This window comes from Theropithecus gelada, chromosome 4 (assembly GCF_003255815.1).
Source record: "Theropithecus gelada isolate Dixy chromosome 4, Tgel_1.0, whole genome shotgun sequence".
NCBI lineage: Eukaryota > Metazoa > Chordata > Mammalia > Primates > Cercopithecidae > Theropithecus > Theropithecus gelada.
In genome coordinates, this window is record NC_037671.1 from 14,884,873 (window position 1) to 14,902,858 (window position 17,986).

General features: G+C 35.7%; 1 pseudogene; it reads right to left on the reverse strand.

The window, feature by feature from the left end:
* LOC112622521 overlaps window positions 1–16,681 on the reverse strand; it is a 46,728-nt pseudogene extending 30,047 nt beyond the window's left edge.
* Window positions 16,682–17,986: the final 1,305 nt, after the last annotated feature.

Consider the following 17,986-nt stretch of genomic DNA (forward strand, 5'->3'; position numbering starts at 1 on the left):
TCACTTTTTAGTTATTATAAATATAGCTTCTATAGATATTTATGTGTAAGTTTTATATAAATGTATGTTTTGATTTCTCTTGCATCTATGCCTAGGAGCACAATTCTTAAGTCATATGGTAATTTGATAACCCTATATTTAACCTTTTGAGGGACTTATAGGCTGTGTTCCAAAATGGCTGCACCATTTTACATTTTCACAAGCAATGGTATATATATCCTGGAAAATGTTCCATGTGTGCTTCTGAGGAATTTATATTATGCTCTTAATTGAGTGGGGTATTAAAATCTCCAACTATTTTGTTGAATTGTCTATTTCTCCCTTCAATTGTGTCAGTTTTTGTTTCATATATTTTGGGGCTCTGCTGTTAGGTGCATCTATGTTTGTGATTGTTATATCTTTATAATATAATGTGATAGATTGACCCTTTTATCAGATAAAAAGCTCTGTTATCTCTAGTAATATTACAGATAGTCCCCGAGTTATGAAGTTTAACTTAATTTTTCAGCTTTACAATGGTGCCAAAGCAATACACATTGAGTACATTTCTTAAGTTACATGGGGTTATGTCTGGACAAACTGATCTTAAGTTGAAAATATCATAAATCAACTCTCACAATATTTTCAACTTACAATGGGTTTATTAGTTTTTAACCCCATGATAAGTCAAGGAGCATCTGTATTTGTTTTCAAGTCTACTTTATCTGTTAGCACATTCACTCCAGCTCTCCTTTGGTTGCTGTTTGAATGATACTTTCAACCTATTTTTATCTTTGAATGGAATATATGTCTCCTGTGTATAAAATATAGTTGAATCTTGTTATTTTTTCAATTCGATCTGACAATCTCTTCATTTGATTGATTGTTTAATCCATTCACCATTTAATGTCATTATTTATATTTATATTTTGTTGTATTTACATCTGCCATTTTACTTTTTCTTTTTTCTATTACTTATCTTTCCCATTTCGTTCCTCTCTTACTGCTTTCTTTTGCATTAAGTGAGTATTTTCTAGTGTAACATTTTAATTAATTCCTTTAATGTTTTTTCACTATAGTTTTTAGTTATTTTCTTAATGGTTGCTCTAGGCTTGCAACATGCATTTTAATTTATCAGAATTTACCTTAGATTTCTCCTAGCTTAATTCCAGTGAAATGTAGAAATGTTACTCCTATAAAACTCTATTCCTTCTTCTCTTGTTCTTGCTGTCATTAATTATAAATAGATTATTTTTCATTTCAGCTATCACACGTTTCAACTCCAAATTTCCATTATCCTTTTTAATAATTTCTATCTCTTATTTTTATTCTCCACATGATGATATTGTCATCATATCTTGTTTTACTTCTTTAAGTATTGTTTCCTTTAGTTTTTTTAAACATATCTATAATACCTGCTTTGAAATCATCGACATCTCATAAAACATTACTTTTTTCTCCTCCACCCCAACCCTACACAGATTGCACTTTTCCCATTTCTTTGTGTGTCTTATAGTTTTTTTTTGAAAACTGGACAGTTTAGATAATATACTGTGGTGACACTTGATATTGTCCTTCTCCCAGAAGTATTGTTGTTTTGTTTGCTTGTTTATTCATTTAGTGATTTGACTGGGCTACTTCAGTAAAATGTATTTACCTTGAAGTGTGTAGCCTCCGATATTTCTCCTCAGATGGCACAGACCTGAGTATGCACATGATTACCTTGGGAGGACAGTGGTTTTACCAGAATTATATTTGAATGTCTCCTCCCCATGATCTCTCTGTTAAGCTTCTAGCTCCTCTGCCTCTATTAGTATCACAATGGCAGTTAACCTCCCCTAATATCCAGCTGATTTCTCTGTTATCTTCCACAAAATCACGCCTCATACATTTCTCCACAGTCTGATTCAGGTCCCTTTGCAGAAATAGTCTTTGAGGCTGGGCAGTGAGATTTTTTCCGACCCCAGAAGGGCTCTTCTTAGCTGTTTCTTTCCCTGGTTCTCTCTGTTAAACTTCTAGCTGGCCTACAGTTTAGCTTGTTGCTATCATGAAGCTCTCCTCATAATTGTTTACCACCAAAATCACCATTAATTTAAACATCACCCTTAGGTTTGAACCTCCCCATGTCTGTTCTTAGGCCTCCCTGTCCCCTGAACAAAACCTCTGCACCACAGCTCTTGTGCTACAGGTAGAGACAATGGCACCCTCCTCTTAGAGTAGCACTCCTGATTTACAAGTGGGATACTGAATGCGGGAGGTAGCTCTCATGGCTTACATTAGGGTCACTTTTGGTGTTGTGCATTCTAAGGATTTGAGCAAATGTACAATGACATGTATGCACCATGATAGTATTATCCAGAATAGTTTCACTGCCCTGAAATTCTGTGTGCCTTACCTATGTATATTTCCTCCACTCAGCACCTGGCAGTCACTGATATTTTTACTTTCTGCATAGTTTTGCCCTTTCCAGAATATCGTATAGTTTAAATTACAGTATGTAGCCTTTCAGATTGGCCTCTTTCAGTTAGTGATAGGTATTTAAGTTTCCTCCATGTCTTTTCTGGCTTCGTAGCTCATTGTTTTTAGTACTAAATGACACTCCCTAGTCTGGATGTATCAGTTTATCTACCCATCCACCTACTAATGGATATCTTGATTGCTTCCAAGTTTTAGCAATTACGAATAAAGCTGCTATAAACACCTGTGTGCAGGTTTTTGTGTAGACATAAGTTATAATCTTCTTTGGATAAATACCAAGGAGCATGATTGCTGGGTCATATGTTAAGAGTTTCTTTAGTTCTGTAAGAAACCACTAAACTATCTTCCAATATAACTGTACCATTTTGCATTCCTACCAGCAATACATGAGAATTCCTGTTGCTCCACATCTTCACCAGCATTTGTTGTTGTCAGTGCTTCAGAGTTTTGCCATTCTAATAGGTATACAGTATTATCCCATTTTTGGTTTTAATTTGCACTTCCCTAATAATATGTGATGTAAAGCATCTTTTCATATGCTTATTTGCCTTCTGTCTGTCTTCTTTGGTGAGGTATCCGTTAAGGTCTTTGACCCATTTTTTCATTTGGGTTTGTGTTCTTATTGTTGAGTTTTATGGTTCTTTGTATACTTTGAATGATAGTCCTTTATCAGATATGAATTTTGCAAATATTTTATCCCATTCTGTGGCTTATCTTCTCATTCTCTTGATATTGTCTTTTGCAGAAAAGAAGCTTTTTTTTTTTTTTTTTTTTTTTTTTTTGACGAAATCTTGCTCTGTCGCCCAGGCTGGAGTGCAGTGGCTGATCTCAGCTCACTGCAAGCTCCGCCTCCCGGGTTCACGCCACTCTCCTGCCTCAGCCTCCCGAGTAGCTGGGACTACAGGCGCCAGCCATCACGCCTGGCTAATTTTTTTGTATTTTTTGTAGAGACGGAGTTTCACTATGTTAGCCAGGATGGTCTCGATTTCCTGACCTCGTGATCCGCCCGCCTCGGCCTCCCAAAGTGCTGGGATTACAGGCGTGAGCCACCGCGCCCGGCCAAAAGCTTTTAATTTTAATGGAGTCTTGCTTTGAATTATTTCTTTCATGGATTCTGCCGTTGCTGCTGTATCTAAAAAGTCATCTTTATATCCAAACTCATTTAGTTTTTCTCCCATCTTGTTTTCTAGAAGTTTATAGTTTTGTGTTTTATACGTTGGCAAACAGTTCATTTTGAGTTATTTTCATGAAAAGTATAAGGCCTGTGTCTTTTTTTTTTTTCTTTGCCTGTGGATGTCCAGTTTTTTCAGTACCATTTGTTGAAAAGACTATCTCTGTTTTGTTATATTGCCTCTACTTCTTTGTCCAAGATTAGGTAACTATATTTATGTGAGTCTATTTCGATCTATCTTTTTCCATTGATCTATTTGTCTACTTTTTGCCAATACCACAGTGTCTTGATTATTGTAGCTTTATAGTAAGTATTAAAATTGGATAGTGTCACTGCTCCAACTTTGTTCTTATCCTTTAGTATTGTGTTAGCTATGCTGTGTCTTTTACCTGTCTATGTAAATGTTAGAGCAAGTTTGTTAATATCCACAAAATAACTTGCTGGGATTTTGATTGGGATTGCATTGAATCTATAGATCAAGTTGGGAAGAAAGAGAATTTTGACAACATTGAATCTTCTTTGCTATGAACATGTCATCTCTATTAGTTCCTCTTTGATTTTATTCATCAGAGTTTTGTACTTGTTATAGATCTTGCACATATTTTGTTAAATTTATACCCAAGCCTTTTATTTTGGGGGGCTGCTAGTATAAATGGTATTGTGTTTTTAATTTCAAATTCCACTGTTTGTGATTGGTATATAAAAACATGATTGACTTTTGTGTATTAATCTTGTATTCTGCAACCTTGCTATAACAGCTTGTTAGTTTCTGGAATTTTTTGGTGGTGGTTATTATTGTAGCTGTTTATTCTTTTGGATTTTCTAGAGACTATTATGTCATCTGTGAAGAAAGATAGTTTTATTTCTTCTTTCTCAATCTGTGTACATTTTATTTCCTTTCCTCGTCTCATTGCATTAGCAAGGACTTACAGTACAATGTTGAAAAAGAGTGATGAGAAAGGACATCCTCACCTTTTTTCTAATTTTAGCAGGCAAGCTTCTGGTTTCTCACAATGTTAGCTGTGGGGTTATTTGTAGATTTTTAAAATCACATTGATGAAGTTTCCCTCTGTATCTAGTTTGCTCAAAGTTTTTATTATGAATGGGTATTGGACTTTGACAAATGCTTTTTCTGTATCCACTGATATGTCCATATGAATTTTCTTCTTAAGCCTGTTGATGTGATAAATTACAGTTTTCAAATGTTGAATCAGCCTTGTATATCTGGGATAAATCCCACGTGGTAATGTTACATAGTTATTTTTATAAATTGCAATTTAATTTACTAACATTTTGTTGAGGATATTTGCATCTGTGTTCACTAGAGATATTGGTCTGTATTTTTTTTTTTTTTGGTAATGTCGTCATTTGGTTTTAATATTAGCATAATACTGGCCTCATAGAATGAGTTAGAAAGTGTTCCCTTTGCGTTTGTCCTCTGAAAGAGATCACAGAAAATTGATATAATTTCTTTTTCTTTTTTTTTTTTTTTGAGACGGAGTCTGGCTCTGTCGCCCAGGCTGGAGTGCAGTGGCCAGATCTCAGCTCACTGCAAGTTCCGCCTTCCGGGTTTACGCCATTCTCCTGCCTCAGCCTCCCGAGTAGCTGGGACTATAGGCGCCCGCCACCTCGCCCGGCTAAGTTTTTTGTATTTTTTAGTAGAGACGGGGTTTCACCGGGTTAGCCAGGATGATCTCGAACTCCTGACCTCGTGATCCGCCCATCTCGGCCTCCCAAAGTGCTGTGATTACAGGCTTGAGCCACTGCGCCCGGCCGATATAATTTCTTTTTTAAATATTTGATAGAATTCACCAGTGAACGTCTTCGGATTTGTTATTTTCTGTTTTGGAGGTTAGTATTACTTATTATTGACTTAATTTCTTTAATAGATATAAATCTATTTGGACTGTTTCTTCTTGTATAAGTTTTGGTAGATTATGTCTTTCAAAGAACTGATCCATTTCATGTAGGTTATCAAATTTGTGGGCATGAAGTTATACATAGCATTCCTTTATTATAATTCCTTATTATCCTTACAGTGTCCCTGGGATCAGTAGCGATATTCTCTCCTTCCTTTCTGATATTAGTAATTCGTGTCCACTCTTTTTTTTTTAATTAGTCTGACAAATGGCTCCTTAATTTTATTGATCTTTTCACATAACTAGTGTTTTGTTTCATTGATTTTCTTTATTGATTTTCTGGTTTCCATTTTATTGATTTCTGCTGTAATTTTTATTATTTCTTTTATTCTTACCTTGAACTTAACTTCCTCTTTTTTTTCTGGTTTCTTTAAGTGGAAGCTGAGATTATTGATTTAGATTTTTTTTTTTATAATACATGCATTCAATGTAATAAGTTTCTCTGTAAGCACTACTTTTGCTGCATGCCACAAGTTTTGGTAAGGGTGCTTTCATTTTTATTTAGTTCAAAATATTTTTAAATTTAAGATTTCTCTTTTGACCCATGTGTTACTTAGAAGTATTATTTAGTTTTCATGTATTTCAAGATTTTGTAGTTATCTCTCTGTTGTTGGTGCCTAGTTTAATTTCATTGTGGTCTGAAGGCAGACATTGTATGATTTCTATTCTTTTGGATTTTTAAGGTGTGTTTTATGGCCCAGAATGTGATCTATCTTAGTGAATGTTTCCTGTGAGCCTGAGAAGAATATGTACACTGCTTTTGTTGGATAAACTAGTTTACAGATATAAATGATATCCAGTTGATTGATAGTGCCCTTGAGTTAAACTATGTCCTTACTGATTTCCTATCTGTTGGATCTGCCTATTTCTGATCTAAGGTTGTTGAAGTCTCCAACGATGATAGTGGATTCAACTATTTCTCCTTGCACTTCTATCAGATTTTGCTCCACATAGTTTGATGCTCTGTTGTCAGGCACATACATTTGAAGAATTGTTATGTCTTCTTTGAGAATTTACTCTTGGAGACTATAATAATTTTATCATCATATAATGCCCTGCCTTATCTCTAATCATTTCTTTTATGTTATATTGTCTCTGTCTGAAATTAACATAAATACTCCTGCTTTCTTTTGATCAATGTTAGCATATTATATCTTTCTCCATCCATTTACTTTTAATCTAGATGTGTCTTTATATTTAATGTTTGCTTCCTGTAGACAGCATGATTTTGGGTCTAGTTTTTTGATCCCCTCTGACAATCTCTGTATTTTAAGTGGTCTTCTTAGACCATTGATGTTCAAAGTAATTAATATAATTGGATTAATATCTATCATATTTATTACTATTTTCTTTCTGCAGCCCTTGTTTGTTCCCTTTTTTGTCTTCCATTATTTTGCTTTTTGTGATTTTAATTGTGCTTTTTATATGATTATGTTCTCTTTTTTTTGCGTATCAGTTATACTTCTTTTTTTATTTTACTTTTTCTAGTAAGTGCCTTAGAGTTTGCAGTGTACATTTACAATTCATCCAAGTCTACTTTCTAATGACAGTATATATACCACTTTACAGTGGTGAGTGTGAGTTCCTTATATTAACCAAACAATCCTAATTTCACCCTGTTGTCCATTGCATCATTGTTGTCATTCATTTCACTTATATATAAGCACACATAAGCAAATACATATTTGAATAAATTGCTATTACTATTTTGAACACACTGTTATCTGTTAGATCAATTAAGAATAAGAAAAATCAAAGTTTTCATTTTATCTTGACTTATTCCATCTTTAATGTTCCTTCTTTTTTTTTTTTTTTTTTTGAGACAGAGTCTCGCTCTGTCACCCAGGCTGGAGTGCAGTGGCATGATCTCAGCTCACTGCAACCTCCACCTCCCCAGTTCAAGCAATTTTCCTGCCTCAGCCTCCCAAGTAGCTAGGACTACAGGTGCGTGCCACCATGCCTGGCTAATTTTTTGTATTTTTAGTTGAGATGGGGTTTCACCATGTTAGCCAGGATGGTCTTGATCTCTTGACCTTGTGGGAGGCCCACCTCAGCCTCCCAAAGTGCTGGTTCTTTCTTTATTTATGTAGATCTGAGTTTCTGACCTGTATGGTTTACCTTTTCTATAAAATATTTTTTACTTACAATGTTATTTTGTTTTTTGCTTATTGTAAGTTTTATATTTTTGTCTAAAAAGATTTTATTTGCATAAATTTACAGGGTACAAGTGCACATTTGTTACATGAATATGTTGTGTAGTGGTGAAAGAAAATAGACATTTCTTGCAAAGCAGGTTTACTGTCAACAAATTCCTTCAATTTTTGTTTGTCTAAGAAAGTATTTCTCCTTCACTTTTGAAGGAGAATCTTAGAGGGTACAAAATTCTAAGCTGGTGGATTTTTTCCTCTGAACTCTTTGAATATTTTACTCCATTCTCTTCTTGCTTGGATGGTTTCTGAGGATAACTCAGCTATAATTCTTATTTTCTTTTCTCTATAGATAAGGAATTTTTTCCCTCTGGCTTCCTTCAGAATTTTTTTCTTCATCTTTGATTTTTCTATAGTTTGAAAATGATATGCCTAAGTGTGTTTTTTTGGCATTTATCCTGGTTCTTATTCTGTTCACTTCTTGAAGCTGTGGTTTGGTGTTTGACACTAATTTGGGGAAATTCTCAGTCATTTTTGTATCCAATATTTCTTCCATTTATTTCCCTTTCTTCTCCTTCTGATATTCCCATTACATATATGTTACTCCTTTTGTAGTTGTCCCACAGTCCCTGGATATTCTGTTTTTGTTTCTTGCAGTCTTTTTTCTCTTTGATTTTCACTTTTGGTGGTTTCCAGTGATATGTCCTCAAACTCAGAGATCCTCTCCTCGGCTAGGGTAGTCTACTAGTAAGCCCATCAAAGGCATTCTTCATTCCTCTTACAGTGTTTTTGATCTCTAACATTTATTTTTGGTCTTATCTTGGGATTTCCATTTCTCCGCTCACATTGTCCATCTGTTCTTGCATGTTATTTACTTTATCCATTACAGCCCTTGGTGTATCAATTACAATTGTTTTAAATGTCTGGCCTGATGATTACAAAATCCTTTCCAGGTCTGGTTCTGAGGCTTCCTTGGTCTCTTCAAATTGTGTGCATGTGTGTGTGTATGTGTGTGTGTGTGTTTTGGGGGGGGATGGAGGAGGGAGGTTCTGCCTTTTAATATGCACTGTAATTTTTTACTGATAGACATGATGTACTGGGTAAAAGGAACTGCTATAAATAAGCTTTATTAATGTGTTGGGACAAGGAAAGTGTTCTATTATAGTCTTATGATTAAGTTTCAGTCTTTCACTCAACCTGTGTCTCAACTGTGAACTTCTCAAATTTTTCTCAGTTTTTTTTTTTTTCTCCCCTCTTAGGTGGGAGAGAATGGATGGAGTGAGCTGGAATCGGGTATTTTCCTTCTTTCACATGGAAGGTTAGAGTTGACCAGAGTTGGGTATGTCCCTTCCCCCAAATCAGTTAGACTCTGACAATCCCCAGCAGGTGAGGCTCTAGTTAACTAGTTTCTCCCCAGGGTAACCCTCGTTAAGAAGAACAGATTGCTCCGGCATAGTTTTAAATGGTTCGTTCCTTTTGCTCACGCCCTGCTGAAAGCATGAAGAGATTTTTTCTGATATTTTCTGTAAGAATCTGATCAAGCTCCTGGAGGTGAAACTCACAAATATTTGGTAGTCACTCTAGACTGGGTTGCTCTGGAGTTTTTAACTCTCAGGCTTGTTCACCCTGATCCTCCAGCAATTTGTAAATTAGAGCTCAGTTTTTTCTGCCCCAGCACTGGTCGCCGCAGTGGTTTCCACGGGTGAGTCTCTGCTCTGGAAAAACTATGACTCCCTGCACTTGCCTGTCTGTCTCTCCAGTCGTGGGAATAATGTCCTCACCTCTCTTTCAGATCCTAGAAGAGTTGTTAATGTTTCAGTACGCTCAGCTTTTAACATGCTGTTAGGGCAGACGGGCAACTTCCAAGCTTCTATCTTACATGCAAAACTGAAAACCCTAACTTGCTTTTTCTGGTTTGATAGGTTTTTGGTTTTCAGTACTTTAAAAATGTCGGTGCCCTGTATTCCGGATTACATGGTTTCTGATGAGAATTCAATCGTTCTTATCTTGGTTGCTCTGCACATAATGTCTTTTTTCTCTGTCTGCTTTATGATTTTTCTCTGTCACTGTGTTTTAGTAATTGCATGTCATGTTCTTAGTGTCGTTATTTTTATGTTTATTCTACTTAATATTTTAGGGGCTTTTCTATATCTGTAGGTTTATAGTTTTCATCAAATATGTAACATTTCTGACAATTCTTTGTTTAAATATTTTGACATCCTCCCCTCTGTGGCCCTGCTCTTCCAAAACCCCAAATATACATATGTTAGAATGCTTTATATCTTTCCGAAAATCACTGTCTATTAATTTTTTCAATTTTTTTTCTCTCTGTGATTGAGTTTGAATGGTTTCTCTTGCTATGTTTTCAAGTTCACTGATTTTTTTTTTTTAGGGGAAGGACAAGTTTAATTAGTTCCTTCCAGTGAATTTTTTAAGATGAAGTTATATATATATATATATATATATATATATATATATATATATATTCCATTTGGGCCTTTTTAAAAAAAGTTCTTGTCTACTAATTCCATCAATTCTGTCATTTCTTGGGCTGATTTTATTGTGTTTTATTGTTTTGGGGCTTTTCGTTGTTCTGGGTCATACTTTCTTGGTTCATTGCATGCCTCTTAAGTTTTGGTTAGATGTTAGACATTTTAGATTTTTACATTTTTGAGTTTCAGATTTTGTTTTATTTCTGTAAAGAGTGCTGGACTTTGCTGTGGCATGTTGTTAAAACTTTTTGCACATCTGTTCTGTTTATGTTCTTTATAAGCAAATTTTGGGTCGGATATGGAGCAACTTTTACTCTAGGGCTAATTAAGTCATTGTACTAAGACATGACTCCTCTGAAAACTTTAACAAATAACCCTTACATTATGAGGTCTCTACTTTCTGGCTGGTGATAATGCAGTGTTTTCCCAACGTTGTGTGAATGAACTCCGGGAAGCATTTGGCTTACTGTTTTCTAGTGGTTCTTTCCTTGGCCTCATGGAGTTTGAACACCACCCAGGTGTTGGCCGGAACTCAGTGAGAGACTCCAGTGCAGTGCTCTGCAGATTCTCTGGAGATGCTCATGTGTGTAGTTCTTCTTGATACTCGACTCACAAATTCTACTTACCTCAGCCTTCTGGAACACTGAGTTCTGCCTCCTCCACTCCCTATAACTGGCCGGTTTTGTTGGGGTTTCCCCTCTATGCAGTGAAGTTACATACACTTACAACACTTAGCTTCTATCCTATTGACCAGAATTTAATAATGTGAAAACACCTAGGTGTATAAAAGGCCAAGAAATGTAGTTTTTATTTTGGGTGGGCCCAGCTCAGCTAAAACTCGAGAGGTCTAGTTTTGAGAAACAAAGGAAAATCAAATACTCACAGATTAACAGCAATATTTTACATAAAAAATTTCCACCCCAAGTGAAATAAGTGAAAATAAGCAGCAGTTCCGCCATATCAAAGTCTTTAGACTATTTTGTTTCCTAGAAATGTATTTATTTTCATTAATAGATTATTGGATCTGACCTCCAACTCAGATAAAGCCATTGGATTCCATTTCTTATTATTCCTATGAGTTCTATCCTAAGAATATGAAATAATTCAATATTCCATTAAGTCAGGCACAAATTACACTTTAATTATATTAGTGTTCTATCATCAAAAGTCTTCAGAGTGAAAAGGAAAATACATGAATGTGTAATAAAAGCCAAGAAAATGTAAAACTATTCATTCTGGGTAGGAGTTGCAGGCTTCTCTGAGTTCACAGATATTGATGTAAGATGTGTTTAGAAGACCAGTATCTTTTTAAGCTTTGCATGCCATGACATATTAATAGTAAACCTTAAAAGAGACTCAGTAATCAGCAAAATGACTTACATGAGAATATTCACAACTTTTTTCATACTAACCGAAACCTGGAAATGGTCCAGGATGGATCCATAGGTGAATGGATTAGTTGTAATAAATGCATACAAGGGTATATGCATACTCATCAATAAAAAGAAAAACTACTGATACAGGCAACAACATGGATATGTCTCAAAAGCATTATACTGGATGAAACATGTTTTATACAAAACAGTACATGCTGGTTTTACTAATATTAGTGGCTGATTCCACTAATAATAAACTCTAGAAATAGCCAAATTAATTTATGGCGGAAAAAAGGTACAACAGTCTCTGCAGGTGGGGGAAGGAATTGGAAGAGACATGAGGAAACTCTAAGGGGAGATGGTAATGTTTTATATCTTAATCATAGTTTTGGTTATACAGGTGTGACCAGTGGTTAGAACTCAGTGATTGTACGTTTCAAACTTTGCATTTGGTTGATTGACTGTTAATTTTATATCAAAAGAAGAAACTGTATATCAATATTGAACTGCAGTTAATATTATGTCTGCTGAAATACTTAGGAGGAAGTACATTTATGTCTACAATTTCCTTTAAAATGCATGAAAATAATGAGTTGGTTGGAGGACAGAGGGATGGATGAAGGAAAAAGGTGATAAAGCAAGTATAGTAAAATGTTAAGAGTAGAGTCTTGGTGGTGTGTATACTAGTGTTCACTGTACAAGTCTTTTAATATTGCAGTTAACAATTTTTATAATATATTGAGAGGAAAAAGTGAGTGTGATGGTATCTTTGAGGCAAATGTCCAGATAGAATTTTTAGCCAGAATAACTTCAGTAAACTAGGATGGTATTTGTCTTCTTTAAAGTGTATGACTCTTTTAGCCTGGGGGAAAAAAATGGTATAGAAAGGTTTACACAGTCAAAACCACAGTTTACTATTTCCAGATTGAGAAGGATTCTGTGCATACTTAGTATTTCATATTGATGTAATGTTTAAGAGAATGTGTCCTAATAGAATGATAATCTCATAACTCCAATTTGAAACATGTAAATAAGTAACTGAGATAGACTTCTGTTTTTCTTTTTCAACTTTTATTTTAGGTTCAGGGGTACACGTGAAGGTTTGTTACACAGGTAAATTCGTGTCACGGAGGTTTATTGTACATATTATTTCATCACCTGGGTATTAAGCCCAGTACCTAATAGTTGTCTTTTATGCTCCTCCCCCTCCTCCCACCGTCCACCCTCAAGTAGATCCCAGTTGTTACCTTCTTTGTGTCCATGAGTTCTCATCATTTAGTTCCCACTTATAAGTGAGAACATGCAGTATTTGTTTTTTTGTTCCTGCGTTAGTTTGCTGAGGATAATGGCCTCCAGCTCCATCCATGTTCCTGCAAAAGACATGATCTCATTTTTTATGGCTGCATAGTATTCCATGGAGTCTATGTACCACATTTTCTTTATCCAGTCTGTCACTGATGGGTATTTACGTTGATTCCATGACTTTGCTATTGTGAACAGTGCTGAAATGAACATTCACGTGCATGTGTCTTTATAGTAGAATAATTCATGTTCCTTTGGGTATATAGCCAGTTATGAGATTGCTGGTTCAAATGGTAATTCTGCTTTTAGCTATTTTAGGAATCAGCATATTGCTTTCCACAATGGTTGAAATAATTCACACTCCCTCCAACAGTGCGTAAGTGTTCCTTTTTCTCCACAACCTCGCCAACATCAGTTATTTTTTGGCTTTTTAGAAATAGCCATTCCGACTGGTGTGAGATGGTATCTCATTGTGATTTTGATTTGCATTTCTCTAATGATGAGTGCTATTGAGCTTTTTTCGTATGCTTGCTGGCTGCATGTATGTCTTCTATTGAAAAGTGTCTGTTCATGTCCTTTGCCTACTTTTTAATGGGGTTCTTTGTTTTTTTCTCATGCATTTGTATAAGTTTCTTATAGATGTTGGCTATTAGACCTTTGTCAGATGTATAGCTTGCAAATATTGTACCCCATTCTAGTTCTTTGAAGAATGTTTTTGGTAGTTTGATGGGAATAGCATTGAATCTGTACATTGCTTTGAGCAGTATGACCATTTTAGTGATACTGATTCTTCCTATCCATGAGCATCGGATGTTTTTCCATTTGTGTCTTCTCTCTGATTTATTTGAACACTGTTTTGTAATTCTCATTGTAGACTTCAGATTTTAAACTAAAATCTTACTAAGTTTAGTTTAGTATTGGAAATTTTACAATATATAAGACTTAAATGCTCAGAAAGATTTTATTGCTGTTGTTGAGAAAATTGAAATACATGTCCTATAAAACAAAATTAAACATGTCAAATTTATAAATAAAATTTTAAACACTTGAAGGTTTAAACATTTTAGCAAAATCTGTAAATATGACCAAACTGAATTTTAAAGTCCCTTAAAAATAACTGATAAAATTTACTAGACTTAAAAATAGAATAAGATTTGTAAGCTAAATTGAAAGCCTATGCATTGCATTTTTTAAAAACTGCCTCAAGTTTTTCATAAAGCTCATATCAGTAGAAAGAAGCTTCACTACCAAAATATTTTTTAGGGAATATTTTGGCTCACAGAGGTAGGCTGAAATAGCTAGCTTTCCAACAGATTTTTTAATGTTCATAGAAAATATCAACCCAATGATCAGCTAGACTATCTTCTAAAGTATATAGAACTATGTTTAATAAGCAAAATATTCCGGGACTCTTTTGAGGAGTTTAACAATATAGCTAGCTTCAAAATCACTGCTACTCAATGCTAGCAAAAGTTCGGGGAAAGAAGTACTATTTACCAAATGTTGCCTAAAGTATGTGCAATCCATTCATTTCTCCAAGTAACCTGAACCTTCTTCAGAATTAAGCCAGACCATCAGAAAGCTGGACTCCATTCTCCTTGTCCTTCCAATTTAACACCATAGAACTTCTTTGAATAGAGTTTTTTTCAAGATTGTGGCATCAACCTGCATGCCTTGCATTGTGGGAAACAAATCTATGAAACTGGATGTTGGACACACTCTTGAGTAACTGAGGACTCCATTCACTGCATCACACAAGGTCTTCTTTCCAGAGACCCACAGAAGGAAATTTGTTGGGGACATAGTACCAGGGAAAGTTGTGTCTTGACCTTAATTATTTTATGAATGAGATAAATAATCATTACATCATCTTTCTCTGTATTGGCTGCTAGAAAGCTCAGAGCTACATCCATGGACTTCTACAAACTATGCTGATTCTCATGGCCCACATATTATAGATTGATCTCTCCTTTGACTTGGCTTGACTTGACTTTTTCAACTTATTTTTATTTCACTAAATCACGTTTACTTATTTTTATCTTGTGTTATAATGTATTAATAGGTATACATAAGCATAGATGCTCTAAGTCTGTAAATCACTCTTAGAATGATTAATGGAACATAGTAACTCCTAACTGTATTGTTCATCAGCAAAAGCGAAATTTCAAAACCAAAGGGAAGCAATGCAGACAGAGATGAGACAGAGGACCCTGCATGACAGCTGAAAGTAGGTTAAAAAAAAAAACCTATAAAAAAGATGCATTGTTTTTAATTGTCTTCTGAAAAAAGTTTGGAAGGTGGGAGGTTGAGGGAGCAGGGAATATGTGAAAATTCGATAAACTTCTCTTCTTTCACACAATAACCACTTATTATTCTGTGCACATTTTGTGCTTCAAAATATCTACAGAAATGCCAATTTATATTTTCTGGAGTTTGAGGTACAGGCAACCTTTAGTTATTATAAATCCTATCTCTTGCTAAATTTAAATTAATTTCACATTTGCTCAGGGAGGTCAAGATCAGGTCACAGTGCTGAGTCGTCAGCATATAATCCTTTGTTTCAGTCCTCACCTCTTTTGTGCAGGCAAAATCTATGGTAGTTCTTGCTCTTTCAATATTCAGAAGTGTTTCAATATGTTCTAAAGCATGCTCATTGCTATGAGAAAAAAAAATTCAGCACACATTATTTCTAGTGGACAGTCAAGGTTTTGTGTCCTGAGTAGACCACATATGTTGCACGCTGTTTGCTAAACAGACTTTCCTGTGGAAAATCACAGCCATTCCCCGTCAGTTCATATGCTTCCAGATGGAGATGAGTCCTCTCCCAGCCCCAGTGATGGGATATCCCTGGCCTTTAAGCCAATTAGCAAACCTGATACCCCTGGCCATAGTGATTGGTTCATATTACACAGTCAATAATACATATTGGCAAGCCTGCTGGGAAAGATAGAAAGCAAAGATTCTCTCTCCCGCTAGATTTAATGATGTGAGAATTTAACATTTGTAGCTGCTTTAACCATCTGGAGAAAGCCTGGATCTACTGGGAGCACCACATATAGCCTGGCTTACGGCTAACTCAAAAGAGAGAGGGGCTTGGGAGAGAACAAAGTGACATACTTAAAGCCTGATGCAGAGAGTACCTGAAGCTACCTTTGCCCATAAACAATTCCAGGTAATTGAGTCAATACATTTGTTTTTTGCTTAAACCAATTTTGAATGGGTATTTCTACCAATAGTGTACTACCTAAAGATATCCAGAGTTAAATTTAATTTTGCCTTCTTGCCTACTATTGGCAAATAGAAAAAAAAGTTTATTTTCTTTTTCTCTGTTTCTCTTCTATCAATGTACATATGCCATACTTGTGTGCATTATTTCCTTCATTCTTATATCTCCTACCCTTTCAAAAAGGTGAGCTGTAAGTATGTGATTTTTTTTTTCTCTCAAGTAATTCTTTCTTGACAGTGAGATTCAGGCAGTTATTTGAAGGCTGCTAAGAACAGGTGAGGACTTATGCATGAGCCTGCTGGATGAAAATAAAATAAAGCATGCTGAAGTCCTTCTCACATTTCTTTCTTTCTTTTTTTTTTTTTTTTTTTTGAGACAGCGTCTCACTGTATCACCCAGGCTGGGGTGCAGTGGCATGATCATGGCGCACTGTGGCCTTGACCTTCCAGGCTCAAACGATCTCACATTTCTTCAATTGCTCTTACCAAGGCTTTCAAAGTCCACCATGTGGGAGACCGTGATCCAGTCTGCAGCGAGTCTAGACCCGTACAGTTCAGAGTTAGCAAAGTGTGGTCCAAGGTTCCTTGGCATCAGCATCACCTGGGGTGCCTGTGACAAAGCAGTTCACTGGCTTTCTCCCAACCTAGAAACCCTAATCTGTAGGAGCCTGGCCTGCTAATCAGTTCTAATAAGCTCTCCAGGTGATTCCCATGCACAGTAATGTCAGAGAATTCCTACCTTAGCTTCATCCTGTCAACAGGCAACATGAAAATTACTTCCGTAATAGTTTTCTATCACTGTGAAAAATCCATCCTCCTCATTTATGGGTAATGTAGCTGCTTTTAAATGTAAAAGTTATGTAAGTAATTACAGTAATGGGAGAATTTTAACTGGTTGGAATTGAATGAAATGCAAGGAAAACTGAAGGAATTTCAAAAACACTTTGCACCGAATCATTTATTTTAGATATCTTTCTTTATCTAAATCAGTTGTTCTTAACCTTGGCTTTATGTCAGCTTTTTCGAATACTGTCTAGGCCACATGCCAGAATGATGAATTAAGAATGTCTAAAGAAGAGACTTAGTCATTAGTGTTGGAACTATGGCTAGTCAAAGCCCATAGAGAAGACTATTTTCAAGATTCTAGAGGCAAAATTCATTATTATGAAGACACTAGACCTTCAAAATAACCCCAAAGAATATAAAACTCCATTGAATAGGAGATCCTGGTCTATCTCCATTACTGTAATTCCTGCTATCGTCTCCAGAATATCTCTTCACTTCTGTATACCTTTTCAAATCCAATTCTTCTGAGATTATTAAGGCAGATTTCAGAGCTAATTAAGATATCGATTTCCCAAGACCACAATCACATCAGAAATAGGTTTATATTTTTAAAGAGTTACTATACCCTCATCTGATTACATTCATATCACAGAAATCTACAGTTGACCCTTGGGACTAGGATTAGGAGCACCCATCTCCTAGTAAGTCAAAAATTCACATATATATATATTATATATTATATTCTTAAATTTAACAAAAGAAAATGTTACTAAGAAAACATATTTACTATTCACAGGTAAGGAGTGATGGCTCATGCCTGTAATCTCAACTTTGGGAGGCCAAGGCAGGCGGATCACTTGAGGTCAGGAGTTCAAGACCACTCTGCACAACATGGCGAAACTCCTTCTCTACTAAAAAAATTAGCTAGGCATGGTGGTGGGCACCTGTAATCCCAGCTACTCAAGAGGCTGAGGCAGGAAAATCACTTGAACCTGGGAGGTGGTGGTTGCAGTGAGCTGAGAATGAGCCGCTGCACTCCAGCCTGGGTAACAGAGAGAGAGAGAGAGATTCTGTGTGTGTGTGTGTGTGTGTGTGTGTGTGTGTGTGTGTG